The following is a 20,720-nucleotide window of genomic DNA, read 5'->3' as shown; positions in this document are numbered from 1 at the left end:
TTACACCAGTAGTATAGGGACCTAACAATTATGATGAAAAATCTAAGGCGTTTATGAATTGCAGATGGGTTCCATGATAGATGATGAGTATACTAGTAGATTCATGGAGTTGTTGAGGTATGTGCCTTACCTCAAGGATGAGAAAGCAAAGCTTCAAAGGTTCATCAGTGGGTTTCCAACAACATATAGAGACCATATTGAGTTTGATGAGCCTCGGTCGCTGGAGGAATCCATCAGGAAGTTGAGGCATTTTTATGAGCAATCAATGCATAAATATGAGCCTAAGGGTGATTTGAAGGGGAATAAGAAAGTACCACCAAAGCGGGGAAGACCTCAGGATGTAGGTGATAAAAAAATGTTACCCCTTACAGGAATTTTAATGTAGCTGAGAAGGGACATGGGTCATAACCTAGAGAGAAACAAAATAGAAGTGATGGTAGGGGACTGTTGCAGTGATGGATTTGTGGCAAATATCATCGCAAGAAGGATTTTCCATTGTACTAGGGTGGAAGGCCTCAAATCTGCTTAGGAGGCGTAGAAAATAGGGGATGCTGTTCATAATATTCCTCAGATTTATGTAGTTGTGGACAACAAGAAGGCATATCACCATGCATCCATTATTGAGATGGAAGGTAAGATTTGTGATCGAGTTATTTCTATTTTTATTGAACCTGGATCAAATTATATTTTGTTAATCCTGACCTGGTGGATAAGTGTGGTTTGAGAAAAGAAGTGCATGCAAAGTCTTGGTTGGTGCAGTTGGCTACAAGTACTAAGAAGAGTGTTCACCATTGGGTAAGAGCTTGTGCATTTGAAATGAATGGTATGCCCACATCAACACATCTAAATGTGCTTCCATTGGGATCATATAGTATGCTTTTTGGTATTGATTGGTTGTACCTCCACAGGTCCAAAGTAGATTGTTATGACAAGGCTATTAATTGCCTGGATGATAATGGGGAAAATAGAACCTTACAGGGAAAGAAGAACTCTACATCAATGAGGATGGTCACAACTATGCAGGCAAAGTGCAGTTGCAGGAAGGGGTGTGTATTGTTTGCAATGCATATTTCTAGTGATAAGGGTGAGGGTGTTGATGATGCAGAAGTCTAAGACTTTAAGCTCCTGTGGTCGTCATTTTGTGTAGTATTTACCAGATTATCCACAGTATCATATTCATCATGTCAATGTTTCGAACCCCAAAGGGGATCCGTCATCAGGACCAAAAAACGGTAGATATTGTTCTCGGTAGTTCTTCTCTCAATTTTTATCCTTGAGATTTCGAGAAGACAAATCTCATTCCATGTATCCCCTTCATACAGGGAAGTAATGTAAGACTTTAAGCTCCTGTGGTCATTATTTTTTGTAGTATTTACGGATTATCCACACTATCATATTCATCATGTCGACATTTCGAACCCCAAAGGGGATCCATCATCAGGACCAAAAAATGGTAGATATTGTTCTCAGAAGTTACTCTCTCAATTTTTATCCTTGAGATTTCGAGAAGACAAATCTCATTCCATGTACCCCCACCGTACAAGGAAGTAATGTAAGACTTTAAGCTCCTATGGTCGTTATTTTGTGTAGTATTTACCAGATTATCCATAGCATCATATTCATCATGTCGACATTTCGAACCCTAAAGGGGATCCATTATCAAGACCAAAAAATGGTAGATATTGTTCTCGGCAGTACTTCTCTCAATTTTTATCCTTGAGATTTCGAGAAGACAAATCTCATTCCATGTATCCCCTCTGTACAGGGAAGTAATGTAAGACTTTAAGCTCCTGTGGTCATTATTTTGTGTAGTATTTACCAGATTATCCACAGTATCATATTCATCATGTCAACGTTTCGAACCCCAAAGGGGATCCATCATCGGGACCAAAAAATGGTAGATATTGTTCTCGACAATTCTTCTCTCAATTTTTATCCTTGAGATTTCGAGAAGGCAAATCTCATTCCATGTATCCCCTTTGTATAGGGAAGTAATGTAAGAGGTACCCTATCTTACAGTGGTTTCAGGATGTATTCCCAGTAGATATTTCAGAGTTTTCGCTCCACAGGGAAGTGGACTTTTCTATTGAGTTGGCACCAGGAGCAGCACCAAAATTAAAGGCACCGTATAGGATGAGCACGCCAGAGTCAGTGGAATGAAAGTTGCAGTTGAAGAAAATGCATTACAAGGGATACATTAGGCCAAGTGTATCGCCTTAGGGTTCACCAGTATTGTTTGTGAAGAAGAAGGATGCTACTCTTAGGTTATGTATTGATTATAAGCAATTGAACAAGGTAACCATTAAGAATAAGTATTCATTGTCGAGGATTGATGACTTGTTTGTTCAGTTGAAGGGAGCAGAAGTGTTCGCGAAGATTGATTTGAGATGAGGATATCATCAAGTACGCATCAAGGAAGAGGATATCTACAACACTACTTTCTAGACCAGGTATGGGCATTATGAGTTTGTTGTGGTTCCTTTTTGTTTAACTAATGCTCCAGCTAATTTCACGTGTTTAATGAGTAGTATGTTGCATCCTTATTTGGACAAGTTTGTGAATATATTCATTGATGATATGTTGATGTATTCTGAGAATGAGGAAGAGCATCAAAAACACTTAGAAACAGTGCTGAGATTGCTAAGAGAGCATTAGTTGTATGCCAATCTTAGTAAATGCAGTTTCTTTCAGAAAAGGGTGCATTAGTTGGGGCATGTTGTTTTCAAGGAAGGTGTAGCAATGGCCCTAGAAAATCTCAGAGCTATCATGGAGTGGGAAGCTCCTAGGAATGTCGATGAGGTTGGGTCATTTATGGGATTATCTTGTTATTACTGGAGTTTCATTAAGAAATTATCATGGATTGCATATCATATTACATCCTTGCAGAGGAAAGGAAATAAATTTGAGTGGATAAGGGAATGTGCAGCTAGAAGCAGTTGCTGACAAATGCTCTAATTCTAAAGATTATAGATCCAGAAAAAGAGTTCGTGGTGTGTACAAATGCTTGTAAGAGAGGACTTGGTGGAGTCCTGATGCAAGAAGAACAAGTGGTGTGTTATGAGTCAAGGAAACTAAATGAGCATGAGAAAAATTATGTGATGCGTGATCTTGAGTTGGAAGCTATTATTCACACCTTGAAGATGTGAAGGCATTATCTTCTTAGCAAGAGGTTTATTCTGATGAGTGATCATAGTGGCCTGAGGTACCTATTTGACCAACTTAATCTGAATGTGAGACAACCTAGATGGTTGGTTACCCTCAGTGAGTTTTATTTTGAGATCAGATACATTAAAGGAAAGGACAACAGGGTTGCAGATGCTCTTAGTAGGAGAATGTGGGTGAACCATGTTGCAACGGTGAGCTCTTATGGAAAATATTTACAGGATCAAAACCAATAATCAGGACAACTGGATGATAGGCATATGGAGCTTAAGCATAGGTTACAATAGGGTACAGGTGAACAAGATCTGGATTATCATCTCATGACAAACGGCTTGGTGAGATTTAGGGACATGAACTATGTGTTAGATGACAGTGAGCTCTAGAATCTTACCTTATGGGAGCTTCATGTGAAGCCATAGTAAGGTCACCTGGATATCATAAGATGTTGACAACTGTAAAGAAGTTCTACTATTTTACAACTTGAAGAAGGAAGTGGCAAAGTTTGTGGCTAGATGTTTGGACTATTATCAGGTGAAATTTGAGTGTAAGCACCTAGTTGGTTTGTTACAGCCTATTTCGATTCTGGAGTGGAAATGGTAGGTCATTTCCATGGATTTCATTATAGGTTTTCCGAGGTCCTAAAAGCAGTAGGATTCCATCATGGTTGTCGTTGATAGATTGAGAAAATTAGTTCACTTCATTCATGTGAAGACTACTTATTCAGATAGTGAGGTAGCACAGGTCTTCATCAGAGAGATAGTGAGACTGCATGGTATTACTAAGAAGATAATAATAGATAGAGATGTGAAGTTCACTTCTAGGTTTTGGAAGGGGTTGTTTGTAGGTTTAGGTATAGAGTTGGCCTTCAGTACAACTTATCATATGCAAACATATGAACATACAGAGAGGGTCAACAAGATTCTAGAGGACATGTTGAGGATGTATGTTATGCACCAACAGAGGAGGTGGGAGGAGTATCTTTCACTAGTAAAGTTTTCTTACAACAATGGTTATTAGGAGTCACTGAGGATGAGTCCATTTGAGACACCCTATGGGAAGAGGTGTAATACTCCAATCGGGTGGAGTTATCCAGTGAACAAGGTACTTATTGGACCAAACATGTTTGCAGAGATGGAACAAGAAATATAGGTTATAAATAATAATCTAAAGGAAACACAAGATGGACAAAAAATTTATGCAAATTAGCACAGGGAATTTAAGGAGTTTCAGGTTGGGGAGCATGTGTACTTGCGCATCAAGCCCAAGAAGATCTCCTTGAGGATTGTATCACGTGCCAAGTTGGAACCTCGTTATTGCAAGATCCTTGAGAGGATTTCAGTAGCCTACAAACTTTCATTGCCTCTGACAGTGAAATTCCATGATGTTTTCCATGTTTCATTGCTTAAAAGATATGTGAAATATGTTGATCATGTTATTGATTGGTCTATATTGTAGGTGGAGCCAGAAGGAGAATTCCAACTGGGACCTCAGTGCATATTGCAGCATAAAGAGGTCATGCTCTAGAACTAAGCAATATAACAGGTTAAAGTGTATTGGAAGCACTTTGGGCCTCAAGAAGCTACATGGGAGATGGTTGATCAAATGCGGTATATGTATCCTTCATTATTTTCAGTGGAGTCAAACCAATTTTTGGTATATGTACATATTTATGTATGGTTTTTATTGTAAATACCACAATAATTTGTGTTATAAAGCTCCAAAGTGGTATGGTTTCTAATGTTGTCATGTTTGTCATGATGGTTTTGCTTTTGTGAGGGTTGTTCATTGTAAATACTGCATTGATCTGAGTTATAAAGCTCCATGGGAAGTGTGTTTTGGTTTTTAGTGGTTTTGCTGGTTTTAGGTGTCATAGAACATAGAGGATGATGTTCCCCAAAGAGGGAGGGGTCTGTGTAGAAATTCTCACTGTAGATTAACTTGATAATGCAATATAACTAAAGCAAAATACTTTAATCTACTTCTACAATCAAACTTGCAGAAGCTTAACAGATTTGAGCAAGATCAAGCATAACACATATAACCAGAAGAAGAATCAATGCACATGAAACACAGAAGAATACTCAGGGGAAAGCCTCATCTAAAAACCCCACTATCTGTATTATCATACAAGTGGAAATATCTCATGATTACACACAGCTTTAGCTCTCATAGCTATCCAGCTTTCAGTACAATCCCTTATTGTCGCACATAGACAAAATAGACTGCTTATAAAGCCTTCTCTCTTCCCTCCAAGCTCCTATTTCCTTGCGCAATTTTCCCTAGGTGCTCCAGCTGTAACTTTGTGTGACACTAATCTCACACACTACTCCAACACACTGTAAAACTATGAAAATCTCAAGGAATGAAATCCTTATGCATGGATGAGTTTTCCTTATATGAAAATTCCTCCAACTGATAGTACATTGTCTCTGTGTTTAATCTCAACTGGGTCTTTCTCTGAATATACATGCATGAGTTATTTATGAGAGAATCTTCAGTTATATGGAGTACACTAGTTGCATGCATACATGCATTAACTGATTGAACTCACAATTAGTTCCTCAAACTGTTTGGAACTAATTTAACTGGACATAACTCAGTTAACTGAGCTAACTGATTACAACTCAATTTTAACTCATCCTTATCTCCTTAATTAAGGGAAAACTTCCTTAATTTAAGGAATAATTGTTGCATGACTTCACAAAGACTTCTAGCTTGAATTTCTCCAACTAATTAATCCATAATGAATTAATTAATTGTTATTCAAACAACTGGTGAGACTAAATTCGAATTTTAATTCAAGGACAAATTAAAATTGGAATATTCTTGTTGCCGCATTTCAACACTCCCTCTCAACAAGAAAGGGATTATCTACCACCCCGATCCTGTCTCTATGGAACTCGAATTTACACTTTGACAATGCCTTAGTGAAAACGTCAACATCTTTCTCCTCAGTCTAAATATACTGCAACAACATGATCCTCCTCGCCACATAGTCTATAAGATGATGATATCGGATATCGATGTGCTTGGACCTATCATGAAATATTGGATTCTCATAGAGTTTGATACAACTCTGATTATCACAATAGATCATAGTTGGATGCATCCTCTGATCAAACAAACCAACTAAAATTTTCCGCATCCAGATGGCCTCACATGCTGCCTGACTTGCAGCCATGTATTCAGCCTCTGCCGTGTTGAGTGCAACCGACCTCTGTTTCCTGCTGTACCAAGAAACTGTCGCTGACCCAAGGTTGAAAATTCCACCTGATGTGCTCTTGTGATCTGATGGACTCCCTGCCCAATCTGCATTGGTGAAGCCTTGTAGCTTCACTCCCTCTATCTGTCTGTACCATAATCCATACTGAGATGTGCCTTTGAGGTATCTCAATACATGCTTTTCCGCCTTCCAAAACATCTTGGTAGGTTGAACTATAGCTTGACTCAGCTGGTTCACCGCATAGCACAAATCTGGTCATGTGTTCACTAAGTACATCAGTGAACCCACAAGTTGCCTATACACAGTAGACTCTACTACTTCTCATGAAGTAGCATCCTCCTTCCTCTAGTTACCTGCTAGAGAGTTTGCATGGGCTTTCACTTCTCCATGTGGAATCTCCTGAGTATCTCATTGACATACTTGCCTTGAGACACAAACAACTCCCCATCCATCTGCCACACTTCCATGCCAAGGAAATAGTGCATGAGATCCATGTCTTTCATCTCGAATTCTCTTGCAAGGTACTCCTTGCAAGACATGATCAACTGATCATCACCTGTCAATATGAGATCATCAACATAAAGTACAATGATCAATGGCTTACCTTTTACCATGATGTGGTACAGGTTCGTATCTGTTTCACTCTTTGTGAAGCCCAACCCAGTGAAGTAGTTGTCTATCCTAGTGTACCAAGCACGAGTTGCTTGCTTCAACCCGTACAAATCTCTCTTGAGTCGGAACACATGCTACTCATGATCGAAGGTCTCAAAACCTTCCAGTTGCTCTATGTACACCTCTTCCTCAATATTTCCATTGAGGAATGCAGTGTTCACATCCATCTGATGGATCTTCCAACCCATTTGTGTTGATAGTGCCAACATCGATCTGATAGATGAGTACCTTGCAACAGGTGCAAAAGTCTCATCATAGTCAATCCCCTCAATATTAGAAAATCCACGGGCAACAAATCTGGCCTTATGCTTCTCCACACTACCATCCAAAGCTTGCTTTACCTTGTAAAGCCAACAGGAACTCACAACTAACTTATTCTCCGGCTTTGGAACCACATCCCAAACACTGTTCCGAACTATGGAGTCATACTCCTCCACCATAGCATCAACCCAAATCGGTTGTTGCACTACTTCCTCAAAGGAAGATGGCTCAATCTCAATACAATCCCAACAAGGGCCATGTATCCAGTGTACCTATCAGGTGACCTCTTCTATCTGCGCTGAGAATATGGTTCTCCCACATTCTCTCTCGCATCCGAGAACAATCTGTCAACTTCTCTTGTGCGCTTCCATCCATCTCTGGAAGACTCTGCTTGACTGGATGTCTCCACTCTTAGAACCTCTGCATGCGGCTACTCCGCATCAGTCTAAGGCTCCTCCTCCTTAGGAACCAACAGTTCCTCCACAGCTTGTAGTTGGAGCTCCCTCTCAAGGGAAACTTGCATGGCCTTCTGCTCATCAAAATTAAGATCTTTGCGAACCACTATCCTCTGACTAGTAGGCAAGTACACCCGATAGTTGTGGGGTGTATCAGTGTACCCCACAAGTATCCCCAACTCGGCTGTCGACTTAAGATTCTTTCATGCATCCTTGGTCACATGGAAATATACCGATGTGCCAAAGATCCTGAAGTGACCCACATCTAGTCTCTTGCCAGAGAAAGCTTCCTCTGGTGTTTTCATCCCAAGTATGCGATGCGGGCTTCTATTATGCAAATAGACCGTTGTGTTGCATGCCTCAGCCTACAAATGAAGTGGTAGGCCTTGGTCATGCAGCATCGCCTATGCTGCCCCTACAATCATTCTGTTCTTCCTCTTGGCCACCACATTTTGTTGTGGGTTATGGTGTGCCGTAAACTCCCGTTTAATTCCTTTCACTACACAGAAGTCCTTAAACTCTTGAGAGACATATTCTCCACCATTGTCGCTTCTCAAGGCCTTGATCTTCTTCCCTAATTATTTCTCAACCAAAGCTTTGAACTCACAAAACTTTGAGAAGGTTTGATCCTTCTTCTGCATGAAATAAATCCAGCATTTACGAGAATAATCATCAATGAAAATCACATAATACCTTTTCTTCGCGGTGGATTTCATCGAGAATGGTCCACACACATCAGTATGAACTCACTCTAAGATCTCCTCTGCTCAACTGTCTCAATCATGAAAGGAAGACTTGGCGTACTTCCCCGAGGTACAACCTTTGCATGTGTCAACTTGCTCAAGTTTACCTTTGGGAAGGTCGGTAGATATCTGTTGCATTATCTTCAAGGCCCCATGGTGCAAATGGCCAACCGCCTGTGCCATAACTCGCCAATGTCTTGGCTTTGCACCAATTCTGATTTAGAACTCAATGCAACATAGTCATCTACCTCTAGTTTATAGAGACTCTTCACTCGAATCCCAATCCTCTTGGTCTGAACCATGACTATGTGTCTTAGGAACGTCTTTCCTTTACTGAAGACAACATTGTAGCCTTTTTCCTCTAACATCACGATCGATACCAAGTTCTTCTTCAATCCAGACACATACTTCACATTAGTCAAGGTGAGAGGAGCTCCATGCTCCCTCTGAAAAGCAACCGTACCCACTCCTAAGACACTGTACTTTCTGTTGTCACTCATCTCTATGCACATCTTGAGCTCTTTCTCCTCCAAGGTACTACATAAAATTTTATCGCCGGTCATGTGGAATAAGGCTCCACTGTCAAGATACCAAACACAACCCACCATCGATGAAACCATGCATGTGATGAGGGTGATGTAGGAATTTACAGGGTAAGTTCCACAGAAAGAATACCAAAAGGACACCGCTCACAACCAGATCTCAAATCAATACACCAGTATTTTTGACGTGGTTAAAACCCTCAGAGTGCAAGGAGGGAAACAGTCCACGGCCTGTCCCAACGTGGGTACTACAGGCAATTTATTAATCAAAGAATGAAAATTTACATAAGCTTCTCTCATGCACGGATTACCCGAACAATGACCCTCCATGCGCTTTAAATAGAACTCATGGACCAATCGGGTGTCAAGCCACGAATCAAGTGTCGGTAATACCGAGGTGAGAGTGAACCGTCGGATCACTACATATCGTGACCGTCGGATTGTAAGTTACAAAATGTACAACGGTAAAGAAACACACTTTACCTAACTCTAACCTAACTCTATACTAGACCAAGTTGAACTTAACTATATCCTATGTGTCGGAATATCCTAACAGGTGAAATCCGTTTCGAACTGAGAGGCTAATGCCTCACCTTCCAATCCTTTTATGGATCCTTTCTTTGACTTCTTCGATGGGCAATTAGTTGCATAATGTCCCATCTCGTGACAATTAAAGCATCACACTTTAGATTTGTCACCCTTCTTCCCTCCATGAGAAGAATTCGATTTGGAATGGGAAACCTTCCCTTTCCCTTTCCTTTCCTTACTTCTAAGGCCAGATTTTCTTCATCATCATTCTTTGATGAAGAACCATCCCGAGTGCTCCTCCTGAACTCCTCCTGCATGAGAAGCCTCTTCACCCCTAATTCGATTTCCATACTGTTCGCTTCTAGTGAGTTTATATATTTTGCTTCTCTTGGTCAGACCGAAAAAAGTCAAAATTTGATTGGGCTGATCCGACCACAGTCATTCCCAATCCAGCAGTTTCTCTCTTCCATTCATAGAGTCTTGGTATCTATTCCAGCTCTTTGGAAGGCCGAGGAGAGTAAGTCTCACCATATCATCATCGATAGTAGTTATTCCCACACTACCAAGCTCATCCCTACAAGTGGTGAGCTTGTTCAGATATGTGGAAATAGTATCTCCCTTCTCCATCTTAATTTTTCAAAGCTTATCCTTGAGCACCAGTTTCCTCTGGTCGCTATTGTTCTGATAGAGGTCCTTCAATGTCTTCCACATTGAAAATGAAGTCTCCTTTCCATGGAGACTCAAGACAATGTGGTCTCGAACTCCCTTTAGAAGAATCTGACTCGCATTCATTACAGACTTCTTCCATTTAGCCAATTCTTGTGCATTAGTTGCAGCTGGCTTGGGGGTTTCTTAATCAATGAAATCATTCAAACCATTGTCTTCTAATATCACTTCCATTCTATCCTTACATGCAATGTAATTCGAGCTGCCTTCCAAGGCATACTCGAGCCTCAAGCCGTAGAACGCCATTGACCAACCTGAAGTATGAGGTGAATTCGATTTGTACCTGCAATCCCGAACTACAAACTTCGAATTCTCTTCTTCGTAGGCTATTTACTGCTTTGATAACCTTTGCTCTGATACCATGTAGAAATTCTCACTGTAGATTAAACTGATAATGTAATATAACTAAAGAAAAATACTTTAATCTACTTCTACACTCAAACTTGCGGAAGCTTAACAGATTTGAGCAAGATCAAGCATAACACATATAACTAGAAGAAGAATCAATGCACATGAAACACAGAAGAATACTCAGGGGAAAGCCTCAGCTAAAAACCCCATTATCTGTATTATCATACAAGTGGAAATATCTCAGGATTACACACAACTTTAGCTCTCACATCTATCCAGTTGTTATCAGGAAATCTAGTGTCTATTCAGAGCTGCAGTCCCACTAAGACGGGTAGCTATCTTAGAAACAAACAGATTAAAGTCACTTGTTTTCCTTTACGAGAGAGAGATGAGAAAGAAGCAGAGAGTACCAACTTCAGTCTTCCGCTTGGCTCCTTGCTTGTTTCCTTTCTCCTTTGACAGAATCTCACCACTGCTTCCTTACTTGTCCAGCTTCAAAGAGCACCTGTAGATTCACAGCAACATAATACCATCAAAGAATAGAGATCTTTCACTGTAAACAATATAGGATCAGATATATATTGACCATACAAATGCATATAACAAACACAGTATTCAGAGATACAGAAGAATATGGAGGAAAACTCAAATAGCTTTATTAGTAAAAGTCATAGAAGAGAGGATTACAACCACTTGGTCTGACCCAACGCCATCCTCCCAGCTTGAAAGCCCTCTTCACCTCACACAAAGCAAGATCACCCAACAATGTCTTCAAAGAGAAACCAACAGCACCTCTTTGCAAATTACCCAATTCCAACCTCCAGCCCCTGGATCTCTAAGATGAGGGATCCTTATATAGATATTTGCAGAGGTGTGAGTCAGCTCTGGGTTTTTTATTTGTGTCATTCCACTGAGAGTTCTTGGTTCCACTTGGAGATTTCATTGATCTCTTACTCATCCCTGGGCGAATTTTGAGAGGCAAGTGTCATAAGAGAAGTTTCTAGAATATTCCTTGATCATCCACTTAGCAAACTGTCTCTGCCATTTGTCTATTCTTGCTCATCGCACCCTACAGGAGGCCTTTTCAGTATGCATCGCACCTCCCGTGTGTAAAAGGTGAGATGCATCACACCCTGGCCATGGAACAGGTGAGATGATCTAGTTTTGACCAGTTCTGAGCAGTTTTTCATGGAGAACTTCTGGGAGATGATGTAATCAGCTGACCTTGTTCCTTTAGGGTATGAAACAACACTTTTAGGGGTTTATAAGCCCTTGGTTTATGGACATATATGATTGGGGTTGCAGTGCCCAAATATGTCTATAACAGTTGCCCCCTAAATCATGAGGTCGTAAATCCTTTTGATGTCGGGTGAAATGCTTTATAATGAGGATCTGAGGTTTTTCAAACTAGAAGGTGTCCTGTAATAAGATACAACACAAAACATTCTCTTCATAATATTTTCATGATCTAGCTGAGGCGGGCATTCCCATGCTCAGCTTTATAAATTCATACTCATGTACATAAGACAGACAATTGCCTGTGTGGCAGACTAATGATTCTGGTAGAGCCATCATCCTTTAGTTTGGATGATTATCTATGCAGCAACGATGTACATTTGATGTCTTTATTTTCCTGAATGTGTCGCAGCCCGGATGGATGAAACTAGATCTGGGGTCTTCAAACTCGTTCAATATTCGCCCGAAGTACAAGTCGATCCATGTGAAAAGATGTTCTGGCGTCGAACATGGAAAGACATCGCTTGATTACCAGCCAATGATGTAAGTTGTTAACAGGCACGAGAGGAATCATCGATAATGATAATGACCCTCAAGGTAATGCAGTACAATTCACGTGGTGTGAATACATGAGTCGATGTCGAACACCACGCAAAATCTTTCGGTCGAAGGCCATTAATGTAAACCTGTCACCGGAAGTGAGAAACTTACCATTGAGGCATGCAAGCTTCAAAGTACTGGAAGGGTTGTCCCTAGGTCAGCTTCTTGGATAATGACCTGATGTCGACAAGGAGTGACCCGTCGTAGGAGGGCATTAATGGATCCCACATCTATGACACGGAACAGAGAAAATGATTTTGTAGAGGTGAAAACGATCTGATGATACAAGGTTCAGGGTGGCAGTCATGAAAGAATGAAGCGTGAAGGTATTGTAGCGGATGAGACACAAGCTGGGTAGGTGAATCCTCTGAGCGACTTCTCTTGAACATATCGGCAACACTGAAATGGATTGGTAGCGTTAACCCCAAAAGTGGATGGTACAGTGGACCAATGGTGATATGACCGGTGAACGGAATAACCCAACCCGACTCAATCATGGTGATGGAGTGAAAGTGTCATGTTCAAGAGTGACCTGCTACCAATAAAGTCTCTTCAAGTTTTCTTCCCAATTTTCCCTAGTCATTTCTGACCAGTACCTCTTTATTTTTGTCAAGCTTGAGGAGGATAACATATGCTTGTTCTATAATTTTCCCTTCGAGAAAACCCGTCGCTATGTTTTAACGAGCCTAGCGACAGTGAGACTCGCTCTTGTCTGAATGGACAAGTTTGTCGCTATTGTTTTAACGAGTTTAATGACAAGGATAACTTAGTTCTTTTCAATTTTAGAGAGTCTGAAAAGAGACGGAAAGGAAACTCCAATATTCCTTTTTCGTAGTATAATCCCTTAAGTCCAAAAAAGTATAAAACAATGCGAAAGGGATGACTTTTCGATAGTTTTAACGAGCCGAACAAGACAAACACTCGATCTTTTTGTGTAATAATCCCTCAGGTCCAAAAAGATTAAAATATAGAGGAGGGATGGCACTTCCAATTGCTTTAACAAGCCGGAGAGGCCAATTGCTTGACAATATTTTCATGTTTTATGAGTCAGATGAAAAGAGCTTAAAGGAGACTCGTTTTTTGAGGAACGAGTGATGTTTTTGGATAGCAACTGGTTCCAGGTAAGGCTTAGAACTTTTCAATCACGGCAGTGTAAAGAAGATGGCTAACAGAATCACTCGTCGCAGTTGTTCCTCAAAAAGGGGTAAACAATCAAATGGAGGTGAATGATCGGCAACAAGAGAGTGGAGGTGATGGTAAGAACACGATCAAGGCTCAAAAGCTTATGATAATGCATTTATGATGGTTATTTACCGGAGGTGGGTTCATTTTTTAATGATCTTAAACTCTAGTGGAACATATGCTCATTGCTAGGTTTAATTTTTAACGAGCTTGAACTTCGCGTAAAACTGCTCGTTGCTAGGTTTATTTTTTAACGAACTTAAACTTCGCGTAAAACTGCTCATGGCCTAGTTCATTTTTTAATGAGCTTGAACCATGTGACAACATATGCTCAGATTCGGTTTCATGTTTACACAAGCTTGAAACGAGAAACTATGCTGGTCATAAGTTCGCATGCCCCCAACATAATGACACAAATCAAGGTGCATGCCCCCCAAGCTTCATTGCATTCAACGCGATGGTTGGAATGAAGGTTTACCTTCGAAATCTTTGAAAGACTCGACTTTGATTTTACGAGATCATAATCAAAGACTCGATTTGGAAAGGGATTTGTTTCATTTTTTAATGAGGTTGACACAATAAAAGAACTATCCTCATAATCCATCGTATTTATAGTATTTGATAGAAAATCAAAAATTGAAGGATGATTAAGGTTCCTGGAATAATCTTCGTGGTGATTCGGAAGATGGGAACGATGTTGGTAATCTTCCCATGGTGCCTCTCGTATCATCATTAATTGAATGATTCCTTCGTCTGTATAATGTACATGCGACCAAGGATCTGAAGAGGTGCCATATTCCTTAGACCTATCTATCCAAACACTCGATGAGCATTGATTTGGGTTTTCCCCCCATGCCAAGAAAATTGATTGCTACAATATTTCTAAAATGGCGATGATCCATGCTGACAAAATGTTTGGGAATCTTCTGAATCTTTTAGATATAGAAGATATCATATTGCAGGTTTCCACCGTGGCCACTTCCGCTAGATTACTCTGAGGCAGTAGGGCAAAAGTACCCATCAATGTAGGGTCTTTTAGCAGGGGTCAATCCCACCTATTGCTGATAATAGAGCCTGCTTTTGGGAGGGGAAATTTTGCAGTACTTCAAGTGTCAACATAGCAGACGGCGATTGGGCCAGGTCCTCTACTATATTATAATTTTGTGCCACTTTGGCACGAGGATTAAATGTCGATTTGTGTACTACTCCCTTCGGCGGCTTTATCGTTAGCTCAGGAATGATGGGTGGCACCACTTCGGTCGAAGTTGTTGTCGAACTACTAGGTTGATCAGTAGCCTTGTTGTTCGACATCTGTGGATTCCCGTAAGCATAATTTTGTTCTTTTGAAATGGACAACATAAGCACTTAGGATGTGGAAGCATTGTTGCTGGCAACCAGATTGGTTCCTGGGTTCGGAAACGGATTAGTCAATACTGCTGAGGATTTTGAATTCTTAAAGAACTTCTTAACTTCAGCTTTATATGGACAATCTCTCATGCAATGATCCTCATCGCATATGAGGCATGGCTGAGTAGGTTTCTTTTGCCCAGAAGGGTTTGCAGAAGATTTTTCAGGAGACGAATCATCATGTTTCTTCTTTTTGCTCTTCCCTTTCTTCTTGCCTCTTGGTTGCTTCGATTCTTTGCCTTTGTCAGTTGACACGGCATTAACCTCCGAGGCTAGAAGTTCTTCATTTGCATTTTGACCAGAAATCTTACGAGCTTTTTTAGATGTAGCCTTTGTTGATTTCGCGCTTGTCGTACCTATCACGCCATCACCAGCATGAGAGTCTTTGTTTGATTTAGGAGGAGGAGGAATGGAAAATTCTGGTCTGGGAGCGTCAAGGATTTTGTCATAGAGTGTGCCAGACTGAGTATAGATCAAGTCTAGATATTGCGCACGAGCAATGACTTTCTCTTCAGTGACGACTCCTCCCTTTGCCACATCTTCTGTAATAGAAGGCAATAATGACTTAATAAACCATTCAACTAGTAGCTGATCAGGAACATATGTTTTTACCATTCTATGATGACATCGCCACTCATGAATATGATCAGATATGTGAGTGGCCATCGTCTGCTTGAAATTGGTAAGAAGCTCTGTTCCTATTTCGTACCTTATTGGTAACTGAAAATGGGTTAAAAAGGTGGTGGCAAGGGCGCCGAAGTTATCGAATGGAACTCTAGGCAATTCGATGTACCATTTTGCTGCTGGACCAGTTAACATTCGCTAAAAAAGGTGAAGCCTAATCGAATCATCATTTAGAGTGTTGGAGGAACACCATAGATGAAAGGTCATCACATGATTTGACGGATCTTCACCCGGATTTCCATTGAATTTAGGAATATCTGACGGAAGTTTATGAGGAATCACCGGCCACCAAGGGGCATAAGCAATTGGATCGTTTGTTAGCCGATTTAGATCTGGTAACTCTAAATTTGCCACGAAGGGCAACTGTTGATTCAAGTTCGGCAAAGCATGCCCAAGATAAGATGGGATCACCTTAGCAGTGAGTCTTTGCATACCGGCATAATGTATTTGATGCTGATAAATTTGATAAGGTTGTTGGGCATAACCATTTTGAGATGATTGATGATAACCGTTTTGAATATACGGCTGCCCATTACCGGCAAAGTTTTGTTGCTCAGGTCCTTGGTAAGCTTGCTGGAATTGCGGTTGTTGATGTTGCACTAGCCATGGTTGTGAAACCATTTGTTGTTGCCCAATACTAGATGTTTGACCAAGATGAGGGGTAATAGTACCCGTTTGAGCCTGAGTCACTCCAGTTAAGGAGCCACCAATCGGCGATTGTGGTTGCGTCGTGGAGATAAGAGGTTGTTGTATTACGACCTGAGAAACTTGAGGTTGGCATACAACAGGCAACGCTTGTACTTGCGACACCGTCACAATAGCCGGTGTAGTGGGGATATTTGACACAGGTAGACTTTGTTGCATTGAGTATACAACTCTTGGTTGTTGAGGCAGTATTGGCACCCAACTACTGGATATGATTCCAATTTGACCTGGATCCGGTTGTGAACTCTCATATGGCGGCAATCTAGTGCTCAAGGGAATGATTGGCCTTTGGAGACTAGACTGCCCAAATTGACTTTGTTGTGAAGGATCAATTTGCTGAGATTCAACGTAAGAGATTCCAGATATTATTCCAGATGAACAAACGGGAACAGACCATACTGTCGAAACAGTCCTTGGGTGAACTCCTTCTAGCGGTTGAGAGCTAGTTGGGGCAGATGGTATACCAGCGAACATCGTCGGAGTGGTGGCAGTCCTAGATGTCGATGGTTGTCCAAACATATCGAATCTATCCAAAAGACTTCCCAGCGCTTCTACAGGAACTTGCGATGAAGGGTTATTAACTTCTGAAGTAGAAGGATATAGTTGGATCTCAGTCCCAAAATGTGATGGAGTACTAGATGGAAGATCCTCTGTAATCTCTTCTATAGAAATCAATCCAGGTGGAAGAGGTATACCGTCAGGTCCGTAAAATATTTATGGTTCCAAAGAAGGTATAGATTCTATAGCAACAGATGTTGGAGGGGTAACACCTTCCGAATCAACCCTGGATGGTGCTGGTTCAGGAATAGAAGTGTTTATTGTTACACTAGCATCAGTTCTAATGTCCTCTTGTAACTGCGGAACTTCCTCTGTAGAGGCAGGGATACCAGAAATGGTTGGAGTAACTACAGGCTTAGAGGATGTTGAAACACAAGTTTCAAACAAACCAGGAAACTTTGACCCAGTTAAATGAGTTCACTTGACCCGGAATGGTTTGGTTTCCGGAGTCAAAGACAGTTGACTCGTTAATCTCCGTGAACGACGGGGTTTTGATTGACTTTCTTCCACGATTGTGGATTATTTGATCAACTCAAAGTAAGAGGGGAAAATGTTATTCTGATTAAAATAAATTTTATACGCTTTGACACAACTTGCTTTTTCAATTTTTAAGAGTCTAGAAAAAGCTAAATATGACTCTAGTCGCCTTCGATTTTTAATAAGCTTGAAGTGACAAGCGCTCAGATGGACCTTTTCCTTTAAGGAGTCTAAAAAGGAATGAAAGAGACTGCTCTGGAAATCTAGATAGAGGGATTACCAAACCAATTGCAAAACTACAGAATACTTTTTACAGTACGGCAATCAATCTTCCCGAATGTTGTGTTCAGTGCATTGCGATCGATAGGGCGGCAGACATGGCTTCCTAAGGATAAAGGATATAGCCTATTGTGGTCTCCCAATATATACTCGACGGCACGTGGGAGCACAAGTTCGTACTGGCACTTGTCGTCTCAAAGAGGAGGAATCACCCAACCTACTGTGAAAGTGACAGTTACCAGGCTTTACGACGCCGGAATACGTCTCTAGCCTAGACTTCTAGATGTTGTGCGTTAGGTTCCAAAGCGTTTTTATGTTCATTAAATTTATTTTACAGTTGATCTTTCTTAAGAAGTTTGCCTTTAAGGTTCATCGCGTGATGTAGATATACAATTTCTAAAATGCAATCTAAGATGATAAGCAGTCGTTTAATCTTCTTTTTGCAATGAAAATCCTAGCTACTAAGGAAAGAGAAGTGAAATCCTTTCAACATAGAGCAAAGAGCACACACTAGATGCACTGTCCTAAATCAAAATCAACAAGCAGTCTAAATGCAAATGCACGTACATGTATTTGTTTTCTGCTTTCTTAATGTGTGAATGACAAAAAGAATGCTAAATACAAATCTGAATTATTTCTTCTTTCAAAGCGACAGTACTAACGATTTTCTTTTCAAAAAACAACAGGAAGGCAAGACGACACTTTGTGATTTTGAATTGAAAACTGCTTTCGACACTTGAAATACTTATAAATTTAGATCAAATACAAGAGTAACAATGTAATCGACTATCAAAAAGAGAAGTATTCTTTTCTTTGACTGAAAATGACACTTGCGACACTTCCAAATCAAAATACGACAGTTCGATTAAGCTACTATTTTGTAAAAGAGAACTGTAAATGGCGCACAATACATAAAAACATTCACAATTCTTTGTACAATAGAGGTTGGATGATGCAAAGAAGGGGGTTTCAACAGTGGTCTACTGATCACAGACAGCAAAACTCCTGAATAAAACTGAAGACAGTGAAGAAAAAACCAAAATATGGAGGCAGATCTAGTCTTGTCTGATCATCGCACCTGTAACACAGGGAAACAGGGATGCATCCCACCTACTACACACGGGAGGTGTGATGCATCCAGATTTCCTAAAGGAGAGGGTGCGATGGTCAAGGAACGAGACTTTAACTTGGTTTTTGGTCACAGTTTGCAGTTTAGTTCAGGGATTTAGGTCGAGCAAATGATAGTCAGTAACTACAAAGTATAGGGCTAATCTAATGAGGTTACTCAAGCTACCTCTAGGGCACTTAGGATGTTTGCAAGTCAATTGTTCAGTTCATAAACAAACCCAGAGATTGACTGAAGCAGCGTTGATCTACTTTGCACTTGCATAGCAAATGTAGTTCAAAGGCTAGCTGGCTTGACTTCAGGCTCCGTCTGTGGTTTATGAATCAAACAAATAGAGACAAGCAATCAAACTAATCACTCCCCAGCGAAGTCGCCATTTTGTTATCGGGAAATCTAGTGTCTATTCAGAGCTTCTAGTCCCACTAAGACAGGTAGCTATCTTAGAAACAAACAGATTAAATTCGCTTGTTTTTCCTTTACGAGAGAGAGATGAGAAAGAAGCAGAGAGTACCAACCTCAATCTTCTGCTTGGCTCCTTGCTTGTTTCCTTTCTCCTTTGACAGAATCTCACCACTGCTTCTTTACTTGTCCAGCTTCAAAGAGCACCTATAGATTCACAGCAGCATAATACCATCAAAGCATAGATATCTTTCACTGTAAAAAATATAGGATGAGATATATATTGACCATACAAATGCATATAACAAACACGATATTCAGAGATACACAAGAATATGGAGGAAAACTCAAATAGCTTTATTAGTAAAAGTCATAGAAGAGAGGATTACAACCACTTGGTCTGACCCAGCGCCATCCTCCCAGCTTGAAAGCCATCTTCACCTCACACAAAGCAAGATCACCCAACAATGTCTTCAAAGAGAAACCAGCAACACCTCTTTGCAAATTACCCAATTCCAACCTCCAGCCCCTGGATCTCTAAGATGAGGGATCCTTATATAGATATTTGCAGAGGTGTGAGTCAGCTCTGGGTTTTTTATTAGTGTCATTCCACTGAGAGTTCTTGGTTCCACTTGGAGATTTCATTGATCTCTTACTCATCCCTGGGCGAATTCTGAGAGGCAAGTGTCATAAGAGAAGTTTCTAGAAGATTCCTTGATCATCCACTTAGCAAACTATCTCTACCATTTGTCTATTCTCACTCATTGCACCCTACAGAAGGCCTTTTCAGTATGCATCGTACCTCCCGTGTGTACAAGGTGAGATGCATCACACCCTGACCATGGAGCAAGTGAGATGATCCAGTTTTGACTAGTTCTGAGCAGTTTTTCATGGAGAACTTCTGGGAGATGATGTAATCAGCTGACCTTGTTCCTTTAGGGTATGAAACAACACTTTTAGGGGTTTAGAAGCCCTTGGTTTATGGACATATCTGATTGAGGTTGCAGTGCCCAAATATGTCTATAACACCAGCTCTCAATACAATCCCTCACTATCGCTCATAGACAAAATAGACTGCTCATAAATCCTTCTCTCTACCCTCCAAGCTCCTATTTCCTTGCGTAGTTTTCCCTGGGTGATCTAGCTGTAACCTTGTGTGACACTGATCTCACACATTGCTCCAACACGCTGTAAAACTGCGCAAATCTCAAGGAATGAAATCCTTCTGCATGGATGAGTTTTCCTTATAGGAAAATTCCTCCAACTGATAATACATTGTCCCTGTCTTTAATCTCAACTAGGTCTTTCTCTGAATAGACATGCATGAATTATTTATGATAGAATCTTCAGTTATCTAGAGTACGCTAGTTGCATGCATGCATGCATTAACTGACTGAACTCATA

Source organism: Pinus tabuliformis, chromosome 7 (assembly GCF_031772625.1).
Source record: "Pinus tabuliformis cultivar Carrire ecotype Pingquan chromosome 7, CPIR1, whole genome shotgun sequence".
In the NCBI taxonomy this organism is placed as follows: Eukaryota; Viridiplantae; Streptophyta; class Pinopsida; order Pinales; family Pinaceae; genus Pinus; species Pinus tabuliformis.
The sequence above is the reverse complement of the archived record's forward strand: the minus strand, read 5'-3'. Positions refer to the sequence as shown.